Here is a 6,000-nt window from a genome sequence, read left to right as displayed (position 1 = left end):
ATGGATGATCTTAAGGAGAGAATTACATTTGCTTTATCAACTTTTCTCCGTAGTCGTAATCTAATAAATATTGTCCCACACCCCTCCTTTGGCACATTTATTCTTTCTCTGCTGCTTCTTGTACCTCTGCTCCATCAGTGACGTGTCCTGTGCTGTTCTTGGCAGCTTTGCAGCATGTTTACTTCAAAACCTCTTTGAACAGGGTCTAAAATATTAGTAGCTTCCAATGTCCAATTTCCTTTTGCTTAAGTGAAATTGACTGTCCTTGTATCATTGAGCACGTCTGTACCCCAGATTCTTGGCATTCCATGGTATCCTACGTGCTGTGTAAAAGGGACCTAAAAAGTTCGTCGCCCAAAGGGCAAAATCTAGAGCTGAAAGAGATGCTATACTTACTCTACTTACTGTTTGAATCTGTCAGAAACTGATATTGAAAATGGTACAGTACCAAAAAAGAGGGTCCAGCCTAAAAAATAGAGAGTGAGAGAAAGAGAGAGAGACCCTAAAGAGGGACCGTAATATCTACACAGTACCCAGATTGAGATCAGAGATGAGATCAGAGACCTGCAGTCTGGTTCTCATGCTAAAGTCAAGTGGACTGAGAGACCCAAAAGGGTATTGAAGGAAAACAAGGAAGCACTCCACTGTGTTTAAACTATGTTTGACTGGTAATTAAACTACAACCTGCGTTATTTCCCTCTCTCTTTACTTTCCCTACTACCAAAGTAGTCCCTTAAAGAACTCCACTTTCAAAAATCTAGCATTGCAAAACACAATGTACACACACAAAAATGCTAGTGGTTAGCCCTGGAGAGTACATGCAGTGGTTTTCTGTGGTTGTTGTAACAAATTACCACACACACAGTGACTTAAAACAACACCAATCCATCATCTCACAGTTCTGTACTTCAGAAGTCCAAAAGGAGTCTTATTGGGCTAAAAATCAAGATGTCAGAGGGCTGTGTTACTTTCTGTGAACATTTCTGAAGGTTTCAGAGGAGGATGTATTTCCTTGCCCTTCCCAGCTTCTAGAGACCACTCATGGCCATTGGCTTCTGGTCCCTTCCTCCATCTTCATGTGAGGCCGGATTCTTCTCCTGCTGCCATCCCTGGTTTTGTCTTTGGACTTCCTCTTGTACTTTAAGGATCTTTGTGATTACCTAGAGCCTACCAGAAAAGAAGACAAGAATTTTCCTACCTCAAGGCCAGTTGATTAGCAAATTTAATTCCACCTGCACCTTTAATTCTCCTTTACCATGTAACCTAACACAGTCCCGGGTTCTGGAACTGGGCTGCAGACAGCTGTGGGGGCCATTATTCTGCCTACCACAGTGGGATTATGGGCGATTTTGTTCCTGTTATTGTTTATTTCACTCTATGTAAATTTTTAAATTTCTATATAATAAACATGGATTACTTATACACATTTAAAAAAATCAATTCACAAAATGATATAACTTTTTGTTTTGTTTTGTTTTAAGATTTTATTTGTTTGACAGATAGAGATCACAAGTAGGCAGAGAGGCAGGCAGAGAGAGAGGAGGAAGCAGGCTCCCTGCTGAGCAAAGAGCCCGATGCGGGGCTCGATCCCAGGATGCTGGGATCATGACCCGAGCCGAAGACAGGGCTTTAACCCACTGAGCCACCCGGGCGCCCCATGATATAACTTTCTTATGCCATATTTCCCCATCACTGTCCCTTCCCCAACATTACCATCACCACTACCACTATGTATCTTTTTTTTTTTTTTAAAGATTTTATTTATTTTTTTGACATAGAGATCACAGGTAGGCAGAGAGGCAGGCAGAGAGAGGAAGGGAAGCAGGCTCCCTGCTGAGCAGAGAGCCCGATGGATGCGGGGCTCCTGACCTGAGCGGAAGGCAGAGGCTTTAACTCACTGAGCCACCCAGGCACCCCACCACTATGTATCTTAAGGCAAAATACGTCATTGAAATTTTCCATAGGAGACTACTTTTTCTTATTTGCTTCTTTTAACAGCTCTATTATGTTTCTATCTTCGGATGCTTTGACTTGCTATTTAAATTTTACTTTTTTTTTTTTGCTTCTGTAGTTGGGAGTGGGGAAAAATTTTGTCTTTGGAACTTTCTCCATTAGAGTCATGATCGACTCTTTTATTTGAGGGAATTTTGACATATTTATAACACATACTCCCAGTCTCTGATATTTAGAAAAAAGAATCAGAATTTTCTCCATTGATCTTAACTCTAAAATAATAAAAGCTTACATTTATGTAGTGCTTACAATGTTCCAGGCACTGTTCTGAATACTTTACATATATTAAGCTAACTTATTTACTATACCCAACCATTTAATGAGACAGCTAGTATCTTTTTAACCATTTTAAAGATGGAAATAAGGCACCGAGGAAGGAAGAAACTGAGACTCAGTAGAGCTAAGTAACTTGCCTAAGGCCACACAGTGGCCTTAATAAGAGATGGAGCTTAAATTCAAACTCCAGAATCCAGAATCCATCCTCTGGTATATTGTTACGTTGCAACTCATGTTTTTCTATCTTCTTCTTCCAACATTTTTTCTTATTTTGCCATAATTTTTTTCATCTCTTCTTCCCTTTGCCCAAATTACCATTTTTTTGAGAATCTAATTTCTTCTAGCCTAGCAGGATTAGAAAGGAAGTATAGCATCTCTCATGATCTCTATTCTTCTAGGCACATACGTGCTGGGAATTCTACTGGTGATTACTCTTTTTTGGAATATTACAGACTGTTCACTGCTATCTTCTCAATCCTCTACTCATGCAAGTTGGTTCTAAGTATTTGGTTTCCTTTCACTTTTTTTTAAAATTATTACTTCTGATGGTGTTTGCAAGATTTCTGCAACATAGTTAAACCTGTTTTATCATAATCACGACAAAATATTATACTTTAAAATCAAAATCTGTTTTACATTTTTTTAGAAAAGAAGAAAGGAAACTAATGTATATTGATTGGCTCTTAAGTCAGGAAAGAGGAAATGCTTTATCAAATGTTTATTTAGCCACACAATAGAGCTGTGAAACGTGGTAGTGCCCCTGTTTTACAACTGAGAAATGAAACTTCAGAAAATAATTGTATCTACAATTTACTGATGGCTTGTTTGATCCAGCATCTGTTTTCATGCATGATCTTATTCAATCCTCAGGATCAAACGAAGTGGTTTTCTTTATACCCATCCATAGATGAGAAAACGGAGGCTTAAGGGGTTTAAATAAATTCCCCACAAATCGAGTAAACGTGGTTTATCTGACTTTAAGGACTATTGTCTTTTCTCATTACCACACTCGGATCCTGGCTCCAGCTTCTACTGGAGAATCTATTATTCTTATGTTTTTCAATTTTACTCTTCAGGAATTTCTATAGATTGAGGTAAATTCAAAAGCCTATAGAGCCCAAACAGGTAATAAGAGGGAGCAAGACAAACCATGTGTCAGGAAGGCAATGATGTGAGCTAAATGGCAGTGGCAACTGATCCTAGACCCTCATATCCCCCGGCTGCAGGCACGTGGATAGAACTGAACATGAGGCTGCCCGGAACAAAGGCTGGGAAGCCCCACATCCAAGAGTGACTGAGCCCAGCTGGCTGAGCACTCAGTCTTGGAGCCCTGGTGTAACATTTGTGTGCCATGCAATGTTCCAGACCTTCAGATTCTTCAAGACAAGACAGAAAGTTGTGCTTTTGAATTATAGCTCTTAATTTTTCAGTGATGGCAATTAATTTGGCTCTTTGTTCTTGGGCCTCCAGTTCTTGGGCCTCTGTACGGAGTACTCACTTCTGCCTTCTTGCCCATTTACCTTCCTCCTCCTTTTCCATAATGTCATGGAATTTCTTCTTCTTATGGCCTATGTCACTTTTTAAACAAGTATTTCATTTCTAACTTTTTAAATTGAAATGTAGCTGACATACAATCTTTGTTAGTTTCAGGCATACACCATAGTGATTTGACATTTACATACATTATGTAATGATCACCATAAGTCTAGTTACCATCTGTCACTGTACTAAGTTATTACAGTATTATTCACTATATTCCTTATGCTGTGTTATATCCCTCTGACTTCTTTATTTCATCACTGGAAATCTGTGCCTCTTAATCCCCTTTACCTATGTTACCCATGCCTCTACCCCATGCCCTCCAGCAACTACCTGTTCGTTCTCTGCATTTGTGAGTCTGTTTCTCCTTTGTTTGTTCATTTGGTGTTCTATAATAATTTTAAGATTATTTGTTCTAGTTTTATTTTTTAGAAATGACTTTGGGTTGCACTGAACCTATAGATTGCTTTTGGTAGTGTGGACATTTTAACAATATTAATTCTTCTAACCCATAAGGATGGCATATCTTGCCATTTATGTGTGTCTTCAGTCTCTTTCATCAGTGCCTCATACTTTTCAGAGTATAGGCCTTTTATCTCATGGTTAGGTTGACTCGTAGGGAGAAGATAGCCATCTACAAGCGGAGAGGCTTCAAACAAATTCTTTCCTCATGGCCTTTGGAAGAAACCAAATGTGCTGTCATCTTAATTTCAGACTTCTGCCTTCCAGAAGCATGAAAAAATAAGTTTCTGTTGTGTCGGCCCCTCGGTGTGTGGTACTTAGTTATGGCTTCCCAACTAGACTCTTCTAGCCTCCTTCATTCTATGTTCAACACAGCAGCCCAAGGGACACTGTTAAAACCCAAGTCAAATCACCCCTCTTCTCTGTGAAAACTGCCCAAAACCAAAATCCTTCCACAACCCTGCAGTGATCTCTTTTCCCCTGCTGCCTTCCCAACTCCCTCTCCTACAAAGCTCCCCTCACTCCTTCTGCTCTGGCCACTGCAGCCTGTTTGCTGTACCTCAACCTCCAGGCCCTGGCTCGACCTCAGGGTCTTTTCACAGCTGGCCTTCTGCCCTATGTTCTTCCCAGGATTCTTCTCTGCCCTGGCTCTCTCTTCACTTCCCTCAGGCCTTTCCTCAGGTAGAATCTCTTCAGTGAGGCCTTTCCTGGCCATTTAATCTAAAATTGCAGTCCCCCCTACACACACACACACTCCACTCTCCCATTGCCTGAAATCTTACTCTCCTTAGTCTGTATAACTATCTAACAAGGCTACATTTTTATTCATCTTTTAATACTGTCTACCAATCTACTCAAACACAAATGAAATGCCCCTTCCACAGGGCAAGGATTTTTTACTATTTTACTCACTCCTTTATCTACTGGGCCTGACACATAATTGATGGTCAATAAATAAATAGTTCTTGAGTGAATAAACGAATTAGTGAATGAAAAAATTCTTTACACCAGCTAGAAGTCTTCTTTCTTCCTAAATAAAAAGCCTTGCTGATATTAGGACCTTCATCCTTTCCTTTGACAACACACTGTAACGCAAAACTCTGATGGCTTTACCAGTGCTATTAACTTACCACACCATATTTAACCATGGCAAAATATCATTTAAAATCCCTAATCCATTTTGAAAGAGAAGGAGAAGTCTTTTTTCTTCATAACTGCCAATGACTCTTTCATCATCCTTCTTCCCTAAACAAGTAAATCTAATAAATGTAATTTCTTTGCTGTTCTAAAGTTCCTCTTACACCCATTCGCAAGGTTTCTTCTGTTATTCCATATACCTATTCTTACTTCATAGAATTTGAATTGCTACAGTCATATCGCTTTGTTTTCTTTCCATGGAATTAATAGTCAAAATTCTCAGTGCCTTTTTGCAACAAATGTACAATGTCTGCTTTCCTAGTAAAGCTATGGATTCTTGCTTTCTGCATGAAAAAGAGATTCTGAGCAAAAAAACCCATTATAGCCCTCACAGGATGCTAAATCTAAACATTAACAGATTTCTTAATTTTCAAAGATTGAACCATATTCTAAACCTGTTGAGAGAGAGTTACAAACCCTGTGTTTTTCAAAATATGGCCTGGAAATGATTTTAAGCATCCAATGGGGCAAACTGCAGCTTTCAAACTCTTCTGACCCCAGTAAGCCCCTGAG

Source organism: Lontra canadensis, unplaced genomic scaffold, assembly GCF_010015895.1.
Source record: "Lontra canadensis isolate GAN:19392208 unplaced genomic scaffold, GSC_riverotter_1.0 scaffold1, whole genome shotgun sequence".
Classification (NCBI taxonomy): domain Eukaryota; kingdom Metazoa; phylum Chordata; class Mammalia; order Carnivora; family Mustelidae; genus Lontra; species Lontra canadensis.
The sequence above is the reverse complement of the archived record's forward strand: the minus strand, read 5'-3'. Positions refer to the sequence as shown.